The sequence below is a fragment of the Bombina bombina genome, unplaced genomic scaffold (assembly GCF_027579735.1).
Source record: "Bombina bombina isolate aBomBom1 unplaced genomic scaffold, aBomBom1.pri scaffold_664, whole genome shotgun sequence".
In the NCBI taxonomy this organism is placed as follows: domain Eukaryota; kingdom Metazoa; phylum Chordata; class Amphibia; order Anura; family Bombinatoridae; genus Bombina; species Bombina bombina.
The window spans coordinates 36,966-49,812 of NW_026510708.1; positions in this window are offsets into that span (position 1 = coordinate 36,966).

The window sequence follows — 12,847 nt, forward strand, 5'->3', positions numbered from 1 at the left end:
AGACTTTGAAGTAACGTCAGCTGACAATGATTTAAGCCATAGCGCCCTATGCGCCTGAATAGCAAAGGCAGAATTCTTAGCCGTTAGTTTAGTCAAATGAACAACGGCATCAGAAACAAATGAATTGGCTAGCTTAAGTGCTCTAAGCTTGTCAAGTATATCATCCAATGGGGTCTCTACCTGTAAAGCCTCTTCCAGAGACTCAAACCAGAAGGCTGCAGCAGCAGTGACTAGGGCAATGCATGCAAGAGGCTGTAGAATAAAACCTTGTTGAATAAACATTTTCTTAAGGTAACCCTCTAACTTTTTATCCATTGGATATAGGAAAGCACAACTGTCCTCGACGGGGATAGTAGTACGCTTAGCTAGGGTAGAAACTGCTCCCTCCACCTTAGGGACCGTCTGCCATAAGTCCCGTGTAGCAGAATCTATGGGAAACATCTTCTTAAAAACAGGAGGGGGAGAGAACGGTACACCTGGTCTATCCTATTCCTTCGTAATAAATTTCTGAAAACCTTTTAGGTATTGGAAAAATATCAGTGTAAACAGGCACTGCATAGCATTTATCCAATCTGCACAATTTCTCTGGCACTGCAATGGTGTCACAGTCATTCAGAGCAGCTAAAACCTCCCTGAGCAACACGCGGAGGTGTTCAAGCTTAAATTTAAATGTTGACATATCAGAATCAGGTTGAAGCATCTTCCCTGAGTCAGAAAAATCACCCACAGAAAGAAGCTCTCCTTCCTCAGCTTCTACATATTGTGAGGGGGTATCAGACATAGCTACTAAAGCGTCAGGGTGCTCTGTATTTCTTCTAACCCCAGAGCCGTCTCGCTTTCCTCGTAACCCAGGTAGTCTGGATAATACCGCTGTAAGGGTATTATCCATGACTGCCGCCATGTCTTGTAAAGTAAACGCCATGGGCGCGCTAGATGTACTTGGCGCCTCTTGAGCGTGAGTCCCTTGAGCGGGAGACAAAGGTTCTGACACGTGGGGCGAGTTAGTCGGCATAACTTCCCCCTTGTCAGTTTCCTCTGGTGATAAATCTTTTAAAGACAGAATATGGTCTTTATAACTTAAAGTGAAATCAGTACATTTGGTACACATTCTAAGAGGGGGTTCCACCATGGCTTCTAAACATAATGAACAAGGAGTTTCCTCTATGTCAAGACATGTTTAAACAGACTAGCAAAGAGACCAGCAAGCTTGGAAAACACTTTAAAGAAAGTAAACAAGCAAAAAATAAAAACGGTACTGTACCTTTAAGAAAAATAAAAAAGGTCAGAATTTGAAAAACAGTGATAAAAAACAGAATTTATGTTTACCTGATAAATTACTTTCTCCAACGGTGTGTCCGGTCCACGGCGTCATCCTTACTTGTGGGATATTCTCTTCCCCAACAGGAAATGGCAAAGAGCCCAGCAAAGCTGGTCACATGATCCCTCCTAGGCTCCGCCTACCCCAGTCATTCGACCGACGTTAAGGAGGAATATTTGCATAGGAGAAACCATATGTTACCGTGGTGACTGTAGTTAAAGAAAATAAATTATCAGACCTGATTAAAAAAACCAGGGCGGGCCGTGGACCGGACACACCGTTGGAGAAAGTAATTTATCAGGTAAACATAAATTCTGTTTTCTCCAACATAGGTGTGTCCGGTCCACGGCGTCATCCTTACTTGTGGGAACCAATACCAAAGCTTTAGGACACGGATGAAGGGAGGGAGCAAATCAGGTCACCTAAATGGAAGGCACCACGGCTTGTAAAACCTTTCTCCCAAAAATAGCCTCAGAAGAAGCAAAAGTATCAAATTTGTAAAATTTAGAAAAAGTGTGCAGTGAAGACCAAGTCGCTGCCTTACATATCTGATCAACAGAAGCCTCGTTCTTGAAGGCCCATGTGGAAGCCACAGCCCTAGTGGAGTGAGCTGTGATTCTTTCAGGAGGCTGCCGTCCGGCAGTCTCATAAGCCAATCGGATAATGCTTTTAATCCAGAAGGAGAGAGAGGTAGAAGTTGCTTTTTGACCTCTCCGTTTACCAGAATAAACAACAAACAAAGACAAAGTTTGTCTGAAATCCTTAGTAGCTGCTAAGTAAAATTTGAGAGCACGAACTACATCCAAGTTGTGCAACAAACGTTCCTTCTTTGAAACTGGATTAGGACACAAAGAAGGCACAACTATCTCCTGGTTAATGTTTTTGTTAGAAACAACTTTTGGAAGAAAACCAGGTTTAGTACGCAAAACCACCTTATCTGCATGGAACACCAGATAAGGAGAAGAACACTGCAGAGCAGATAATTCTGAAACTCTTCTAGCAGAAGAAATTGCAACCAAAAAACAAAACTTTCCAAGATAATAACTTAATATCAACGGAATGTAAGGGTTCAAACGGAACCCCCTAAAGAACTGAAAGAACTAGGTTGAGACTCCAAGGAGGAGTCAAAATTTTGTAAACAGGCTTGATTCTAACCAGAGCCTGAACAAAGGCTAGAACATCTGGCACAGCTGCCAGCTTTTTGTGAAGTAACACAGACAAGGCAGAAATCTGTCCCATCAAGGAACTTGCAGATAATCCTTTTTCCAATCCTTCTCGAAGGAAGGATAGACTCTTAGGAATCTTAACCTTGTCCCAAGGGAATCCTGCAGATTCACACCAACAGATATACCAAATTATGTGGTAATTATTCTGGTTACAGGCTTTCAGGCCTGAACAAGAGTATTAATAACAGAATCTGAGAACCCTCGCTTTGATAAGATCAAGCGTTCAATCTCCAAGCAGTCAGCTGGAGTGGGTCGAACGGACCTAGAACAAGAAGGTCTCGTCTCAAAGGTAGCTTCCATGGTGGAGCCGATGACATATTCACCAGATCTGCATACCAAGTCCTGCGTGGCCACGCAGGAGCTATCAAAATCACCGACGCCCTCTCCTGATTGATCCTGGCTACCAGCCTGGGGATGAGAGGAAACGGCGGGAACACATAAGCTAGTTTGAAGGTCCAAGGTGCTACTAGTGCATCCACTAGAGCCGCCTTGGGATCCCTGGATCTGTACCCGTAGTAAGGAACTCTGAAGTTCTGACGAGAGGCCATCAGATCCATGTCTGGAATGCCCCACGGTTGAGTGACTTGGGCAAAGATTTCCGGATGGAGTTCCCACTCCCCCGGATGCAATGTCTGACGACTCAGAAAATCCGCTTCCCAATTTTCCACTCCTGGGATGTGGATAGCAGACAGGTGGCAGGAGTGAGACTCCGCCCATAGAATGATTTTGGTCACTTCTTCCATCGCTAGGGAACTCCTTGTTCCCCCCTGATGGTTGATGTATGAACTTGGCCCTCGCTAGCTGAGGCCAAGCTTTGAGAGCATTGAATATCGCTCTCAGTTCCAGAATATTTATCGGTAGAAGAGATTCTACCCGAGACCAAAGACCCTGAGCTTTCAGGGATCCCCAGACCGCGCCCCAGCCCATCAGACTGGCGTCGGTCGTGACAATGACCCACTCTGGTCTGCGGAAGGTCATCCCTTGTGACAGGTTGTCCAGGGACAGCCACCAACGGAATGAGTCTCTGGTCCTCTGATTTACTTGTATCTTCGGAGACAAGTCTGAATAGTCCCCATTCCACTGACTGAGCATGAACAGTTGTAATGGTCTTAGATGAATGCGCACAAAAGGAACTATGTCCATTGCCGCTACCATCAAACCTATCACTTCCATGCACTGCGCTATGGAAGGAAGAGGAACGGAATGAAGTATCCGACAAGAGTCTAGAAGTTTTGTTTTTCTGGCTTCTGTCAGAAAAATCCTCATTTCTAAGGAGTCTATTATAGTTCCCAAGAAGGGAACCCTCGTTGACGGAGATAGAGAACTCTTTTCCACGTTCACTTTCCATCCGTGAGATCTGAGAAAGGCCAGGACAATGTCCGTGTGAGCCTTTACTTGAGGAAGGGACGACGCTCGAATCAGAATGTCGTCCAAGTAAGGTACTACAGCAATGCCCCTTGGTCTTAGCACCGCCAGAAGGGACCCTAGTACCTATGAGAAAATCCTAGGAGCAGTGGCTAATCCGAAAGAAAACGCCACGAACTGGAAATGCTTGTCCAGGAATTCAAACCTTAGGAACCGATGATGTTCCTTGTGGATAGGAATATGTAGATACGCATCCTTGAAATCCACCTTGGTCATGAATTGACCTTCCTGGATGGAAGGAAGGAGTGTTCGAATGGTTTCCATCTTGAACGATGGAACCTTGAGAAACTTGTTCAAGATCTTGAGATCTAAGATTGGTCTGAACGTTCCCTCTTTTTTGGGAACTATGAACAGATTGGAGTAGAACCCCATCCCTTGTTCTCCTAATGGAACAGGATGAATCACTCCCATTTTTAGCAGGTCTTCTACCCAATGTAAGAATGCCTGTCTTCTTATGTGGTCTGAAGACAACTGAGACCTGTGGAACCTCCCCCTTGGAGGAAGCCCCTTGAACTCCAGAGAATAACCTTGGGAGACTATTTCTAGCGCCCAAGGATCCAGAACATCTCTTGCCCCAGCCTGAGCGAAGAGAGAGAGTCTGCCCCCCACCAGATCCGGTCCCGGATCGGGGGCCCGCATTTCATGCTGTCTTGGTAGCAGTGGCAGGTTTCCTGGCCTGCTTTCCTTTGTTCCAGCCTTGCATAGGTCTCCAGGCTGGATTGGCTTGAGAAGTATTACCTTCCTGCTTAGAGGACGTAGCCCTTGGGGCTGATCCGTTTCTGCGAAAGGGACGAAACTTAGGTTTATTTTTGGTCTTGAAAAGACCTATCCTGAGGAAGGGCGTGGCCCTTGCCCCCAGTGATATCAGAAATAATCTCTTTCAAGTCAGGGCCAAAGAGTGTTTTCCCCTTGAAAGGAATGTCAAGCAATTTGTTCTTGGAAGACGCATCCGCTGCCCAAGATTTTAACCAAAGCGCTCTGCGCCACAATAGCAAACCCAGAATTTTTTCGCCGCTAACCTAGCCAATTGCAAGGTGGCGTCTAGGGTGAAAGAATTAGCCAATTTAAGAGCACGAATTCTGTCCATAATCTCCTCATAAGAAGAAGAATTACTAATAATCGCCTTTCCTAGCTCATCAAACTAGAAACACGCGGCTGCAGTGACAGGGACAATGCATGCAATTGGTTGTAGAAGGGAACCTTGCTGAACAAACATCTTTAGCAGACCTTCTAATTTTTTATCCATAGGATCTTGGAAAGCACAACTATCTTCTATGGGTATAGTGGCGCGCTTGCGTAGAGTAGAAACCGCCCCCTCGACCTTGGGGACTGTCTGCCATCAGTCCTTTCTGGGGTCGACTATAGGAAAACAATTTTATAAATATGGGGGGAGGTACTAAAGGTATACCGGGCCTGTCCCATTCTTTACTAACAATGTACGCCACCCGCTTGGATATAGGAAAAGCTTCGGGGGGCCCCGGGGCCTCTAAAAACTTTTCCATTTTACATAGTGGTTCTGGAATGACCAGATAATCACAATCATCCAAATTGGATAACACCTCCTTAAGCAGAGCGCGGAGATGTTCCAACTTAAATTTAAAAGTAATCACATCAGGTTCAGCTTGTTGAGAAATGTTTCCTGAATCTGAAATTTCTCCCTCAGACAAAACCTCCCTGGCCCCCTCAGACTGGTGTAGGGGCCCTTCAGAAACCATATCATCAGCGTTCTCATGCTCTACAGAATTTTCTAAAACAGAGCAGTCGCGCTTTCACTGATAAGTGGGCATATTGGCTAAAATGTTTTTGATAGAATTATCCATTACAGCCGTTAAATGTTGCATAGTAAGGAGTATTGGCGCACTAGATGTACTAGGAGCCTCCTGTATGGGCAAGACTGGTGTAGACGAAGGAGGGGATGATGCAGTACCATGCTTACTCCCCTCACTTGAGGAATCATCTTGGGCATCATTTTTACTAAAAAATTTTATGACATAAAATACATATAGTTAAATGAGAAGGAACCTTGGTTTCCCCACAGTCAGAACACAATCTATCTGGTAGTTCAGACATGTTAAACAGGCATAAACTTGATAACAAAGCACAAAAAACGTTTTAAAATAAAACCGTTACTGTCACTTTAAATTTTAAACTAAACACACTTTATTACTGCAATTGCGAAAAAGTATGAAGGAATTGTTCAAAATTCACCAAAATTTCACCACAGTGTCTTAAAGCCTTAAAAGTATTGCACACCAAATTTGGAAGCTTTAACCCTTAAAATAACGGAACCGGAGCCGTTTTTATATTTAACCCCTTTACAGTCCCTGGAATCTGCTTTGCTGAGACCCAACCAAGCCCAAAGGGGAATACGATACCAAATGATGCCTTCAGAAAGACTTTTCTATGTATCAGAGCTCCACACACATGCAGCTGCATGCCATGCTGTCCTCAAAAACAAGTGCGCCATACCGGCGCGAAAATGAGGCTCTGACTATGATTAGGGAAAGCCCCTAAAGAATAAGGTGTCAAAAACAGTGCCTGCCGATATAATCATATCAAAATACCCAGAATAAATGATTCCTCAAGGCTAAATATGTGTTAATAATGAATCGATTTAGCCCAGAAAAAGTCTACAGTCTTAATAAGCCCTTGTGAAGCCCTTATTTACTATCTTAATAAACATGGCTTACCGGATCCCATAGGGAAAATGACAGCTTCCAGCATTACATCGTCTTGTTAGAATGTGTCATACCTCAAGCAGTAAGAGACTGCACACTGTTCCCCCAACTGAAGTTAATTCCTCTCAACAGTCCTGTGTGGAACAGCCATGGATTTTAGTTACGGTGCTAAAATCATTTTCCTCATACAAACAGAAATCTTCATCTCTTTTCTGTTTCTGAGTAAATAGTACATACCAGCACTATTTTAAAATAACAAACTCTTGATTGAATAATAAAAACTACAGTTAAACACTAAAAAACTCTAAGCCATCTCCGTGGAGATGTTGCCTGTACAACGGCAAAGAGAATGACTGGGGTAGGCGGAGCCTAGGAGGGATCATGTGACCAGCTTTGCTGGGCTCTTTGCCATTTCCTGTTGGGGAAGAGAATATCCCACAAGTAAGGATGACGCCGTGGACCGGACACACCTATGTTGGAGAAAGCAGTAAATCAAACGAAATTTTTACAGTGTGTATAATAGGCTAACAGAGCATTGCACCCACAACAAACTGCCACAGCTTTGCTGTGGCCCTACCTTCCCATACAATCGACTTTGGAAAGCACAAAAACCCTTCAGAGAGGTCCTAAGCATTCAGGGGACTCCTTCAGGGAAACTGGATGTCTCAGTCTGCAAAACTAATGCGCATTTAGGTGCAAAATTAGGCCCCTCCCACTTATGTATACACAGTGAGAGACCTAACAAAACTACCCCTAGGCAAAATTTAGCCAGCCATGTGGAAAAAACTGGGCCCCAATAAAGTTTTATCACCAAAATGCATATAAAAAACGTTTAAGCACTTCCAGCAAACGTTTTATATTTCAGTAATTGAAAAAATAATAAGAGTATTACCTTTAACAGCAATCATGATACTAGTTGTTATTAAATCACTGTAATCAGGCTTACCTTAGATAAATCTGGTATCAACAGCATTTTCTAGCATATACATTTCTCTAAAAAATTTAAACTGCACATACCTCATGGCAGGAAACCCTGCACGCCATTCCCCCAGCTGAAGTTACCTCTCTCTTCAGTTATGTGTGAGAACAGCAATGGATCTTAGTTACAACCTGCTAAGATCATTAAAGACCACAGGCAGACTCTTCTTCTACTTTCTGCCTGAGACCAAAATAGTAAAACTCCGGTACCATTTGAAAATAAACTTTTGAATTGAAGAAAAACAACTAAATTACACCACATCTCTCTAACTGCTTCCATGCTTGTCGAGAGCTGCAAGAGAATGACTGGAGGTGGCAGTTAGGGGAGGAGCTATATAGACAGCTCTGCTGTGGGTGATCCTCTTGCAGCTTCCTGTTGGGAAGGAGAATATCCCACAAGTAATGGATGATCCGTGGACTGGATACACCTTACAAGAGAAAAAGGAATATAAGTTTAGAAGCCGGACCATTTTTGGTTCAGCACCTGGGTAGCGCTTGCTAAATGGTGGCTAAATGTAGCCACAAATCAACAAGCGCTACCCAGCGTTCTGAACCAAAAACGGGCCGGCTGCTAAGCTTATGTTCCTGCTTTTTCAAGAGAACGAAGAAAAATAGATAATAGGAGTAAATTAGAAAGTTGCTTAAAATTGCTGCTCTAGCCAAAGCATAAAAGAAAAAAAATGTGGGTTTCATATCCCTTTAATGTATGACTAAATCTTCCAATACAAAGCACCAAGTCCCTAAAATACTGGGCAATTCCTCTGTCATGTCACTAACACAGTAGCATGCATGTGAAACACATAAAGAGAGAATGCTTACCCTCTGAAGGTCTTTGGTTCCATGAAGATGAAGTCAATACCCTTCAGGTTTGACAATGTCAGTGTCCTATGTGTGGAGTTTTCCTGTGAAAATCCCTTCACTATTGCTGGTGACCCTGCCACCGGCCTTCTGTGCTGTCAGTGATTGAGTGCACTTTTGTTGTGCCTCTCTTGCCCTGTCATGCGTGGACTTCTTTTGTTTGTGCGCAGGGCCTACAGAGTCCCTGCATAACTGTGCGGCTGCGGATGTGACAAGGAACACTGCATGGCAGTGTGCTTATTGATGTAAAGAACATTACAGACATTTCAAAGATCTAAATAAACCTTGGTTGGCACATACTTAGTACACACATATGTCCAAGTGCATTTAAAAGGGACTTCCAATCCTGTACTGTCCATTGTAAATGTATGTATGCGTGCTGTGCATTAGTACTGAACACTGATCCATCCGTGATGCCACTTTGTGACCTCCAACTGTGGCCACACAGATGATTGCCTGAGGATATAATAGTCGTGAGTAGATCTAGGATACTCCGCAAACATGATCATCATGTGCACGTTGCCATTTCACACAAAGTGGCCATTGATAGAATGAAAGTGTTTGCGGATGAGATATGCCATTTGCTGGTTCCACAGTGGCTGCAGAGCAATATGGGTGCAGTGTATTGTCCCACACACACGTTAGATATGCCCCCCATATTCTATTAGTCGCTCTTGAGATCAGGCCAAGAGTACTCTATGTGAGGGAATCCTATGACAGGATGTCACCTGTTGAGGATGGCATTCCTAAGCTTCCTGATTACGACAGTGAAAGTGCCTTGAGTGATCCTTTATGACATTGTATGACATTGTATAAATAAAGTGTTGCGTATAGATGTCATAAACCTCATCAGAGTGAACACACCCTGCACGTGTGGGCAAGACAGCTAGCACATATGATTGTGTTAAAACAGAGTTGTCCACAAGCAAATGGGCAAGCAAATTCAGGATCCAAAGCCAATTAGTCAATCAAAAGAGCAATGCTACACAATGGTGATCAAAAAGGCAAGAACAGCCTGATAGGCCAAGTTGGTCATCTGGGACATATTGGCTGTGATGTTTGTTTAGTTTCTAGTACACTAGACCTATGTGAGCATCTTAGTAACGATTCTTGACGTATTGAAAACATAGAAGCCCAGTTGTAACGGATGCTTCCGTTACTTTTGTACTTGGAGAGGAATACAGGCCAGCCTCCTCCCCACAGACTATGGACCCTGGAACTTGAGGGAATTCTATGATTTGGGAGGCGGGTGTCCAAGGTACATTTGGAGTACTTTTACCCTGGATTCAGGTTTACCCCGTTTCCATGAATTCCCAGAGACTCTGAGAACTGAAGGGCCCTGTCCTATTGTTGTTGTAAGTCAGGATGCGATTAGAATCTTGTTTAACTATCCATTGTCTGTTTGTCTCATTGTATAATATTTGTTTCTATTGATTATGTGGCAACTACTCCACCCCCCCCCCCTTTGTTGGAAAAGTATAAAAGCTGTGTTTTCTGTGCAATAAAGCAGTTCCTATTTTGACCCTCAAGCATTCAGTCTTGGCTAATGTTCTTGGGGGTAGCTATAACAACTTGCAGCGGCCGTTATTTTAATAGCGGCAGGTATCCAGTGGAGGTTCATGGGTTGGCGTTTGGTGGGAGGAAGCTGACTTTAGTGGGTATACCCAGTCTGGGGTACCGAGACCCGCTACAATTGGCTGGCAGCGGTGGGATCTGCTTCCTCCTTACGGAGCAGTTCCAAACTACCAGTGGGACCTCAATGGAAATGGAGGCTGAATTCCAGTGGAGATTGCAGGCAGCGCTGGCCCAGTTTGATGGCCCTGTCTTGGCAGAGGGCAAACTGGCCTGGAAGGATATGGTTCGACGGAAACTCTGGAACGAAGCTCTCCAGTTCGAACAGGACTACCAGGGGAAGTCCCTTCCTACTCCAGAGCAGCAATACTGGCTCCAGATGTATCTATGAATGCCGTTACTGGGAACGCAGCCCTGGGAGGAATGGATGGCCGAATTGGACAGGTTGGTAGAGATGGAGGTGGATGAAGGGTACCGGGCACTGTGGTGGTATGTGGCCCAGGTGTGTCCGGAGATGGAGACGGATGATCCTACAGAGGGCTATGACTACGGCGGCCCAGTATTGCTATTTGAAAGTCTCACACAGGACCCCCACTGCGGGAGTACAGCAGAGTGGTGTCAGGAGGACATACTGGAACACAGAGAACTGAGGCTGAACCTTACAGAAGTACCCGGACTGAGAGATGATCTTTATTACCTAGCTGCCCACGAGTGGGAGCTAGAAAAGGCATATAAAAGGCTGTTAGATCTCGTTCAGCAGCATGCCTCAGAGCCTGAAGAGGGCTATGGTGCAGCGATAAAGGATTTATTGGACTTTTCCTCAGAGGAGTGGCAACTGGTAATGAGCTACCATGAGCTGCTAGACCATGGTCAGCAGCCTTGCCCTGAGCTTGCCGCACCAGTAGAAGCGCTGGCAACAGGGCAGGGCACCAATGGCTTCTGTCCAGCACCTGTGATATCTCTGGAGTCCCAGGGAGAGGAGGTAGTCTATTTCTCTACACAGCCACAGGCTCCAGAGATTGATAATTAAATAGGCTTTTCCACTGAGGGACAGACCGGTGAGCCTCCAGCAGAAGAGATGGCCATAGGGCAGAGCACCCCTGGCCTCTGCACAGCACTTGCAGCAGCTCCAGGAAGCCAGGGAGAGGAGGTAGCCGACCTCTCTCCACAGCAGCAGAGTCAGTTCCAGGCAGAGGAGGTAACTGACCTCTCTCCCCAGAGGCAGAGTGGTTTCCAGGGAAAGGAGGTAGCTGACCTCTTTCCCCAGCAACAGAGCGGTTTCCAGAGAGAGGAGGTAGCCGAACTCTCTCCCCATCGGCAGAACCAGTTCCAGGGAGAGGAGGTAGTCGACCTCTCTCCCCAGCGGCAGAGCAGTTTCCAGGGAGAGGAGGTAGCCGACCTCTCTCCACAGCGGCAGAACCAGTTCCAGGGAGAAGAGGTAGCCTTCCTTTTTCCCCAGAGGCAGAGCGGTTTCCAGGGAGAGGAGGTAGCCAGCCTCTCTACCCAGCAACAAAGCAGGTCCCAGGGAGAGGAGGTATCCGACCTCTCTGCCCAGCAGCTTAGTGTGTTCCAGGAAGAGGAGATCCGCATTCTCACTCCCCAGTGGCAGTGGCCAAAAACAAAAATGGAAGAAAGTTTTGGGCTGGGCCATCCGACTAACACAGGTCCAAACCAGTGGGCGGTCTGGTACCTGGTTAGTCTACCCCGGGGGGGGGAAGAAATGTAACGGATGCTTCTGTTACTTTTGTACTTGGAGAGGAATGCAGGCCAGCCTCCTCCCCACAGACAATGGAACTTGAGGGAATTCTATGATTTGGAAGGCGGGTGTCCAGGGTACATTTAGAGTACTTTTACCCTGGATTCAGGTTTACCCCATTTCCATGAATTCCCAGAGACTCCGAGAACTGAAGGGCCCTGAAGATTCCTGTGTTTTGTTGGAATATAAGGTGACAGCCCAATCCTGCATTGTCTGCTGCAACCCCCCCCCTAGACTCAGAATGTTTGAGCTAGGACCTCCTGCTGTTATGTGTATGCATATCTAGTCTAGGTGTGAAGTGTCTTTCAGTTATTGTGCGAGTCATCCATTGTCCTATTGTAAGTCAGGATGTGATTAGAATCTTGTTTAACTAACCATTGTCTGATGTTTGTCTCATTGTATAATATTTGTTTCTATTGATTATGTGGTAACTACCCCCCCCCCCATTGCTGGAAATGTATAAAAGCTGTGTTTTCTGTGCAATAAAGCAATTCCTATTTTGACCCTCAAGCATTCAGTCTCGGCTAATGTTCTTGGGGGTAGCTATAACAACTTGCAGCGGCCGTTATTCTAATAGCGGCAGGTATCCAGTGGAGGTTCATGGGTTGGCGTTTGGTGGGAGGAAGCCGACTTTAGCGGGTATACCCAGTCTGGGGTACAGAGACCTGCTACACCAGTTATTTAACCAGAGGTGGGCGCTTTTAAACATTCTCAATAGCGCAGTCGTGGGCATATTACCCAGCAACTTGTAATACAAGTCCAGAATAACGTTTTTCATGGCCCATTGAAAAGATAGCTTCGCAAGCTTTTGAAAAATTACGTGTCCATAGTTCGTGATAATCTAACCGACACTGAACTTACGGCTGGGTGCTAAAACCACGAATGCGTGCGTAAACCACACGTAGTTGATAGGGCGCCACTTGAAATATAGACTTAAATGTTTATATATGTGCAGTATATCAGTACAATCGGTATGGCATTTAGTGCTGCATGTACGTTACAACTGGTATTGCTGATAGGTGGCTACACCTGAGAC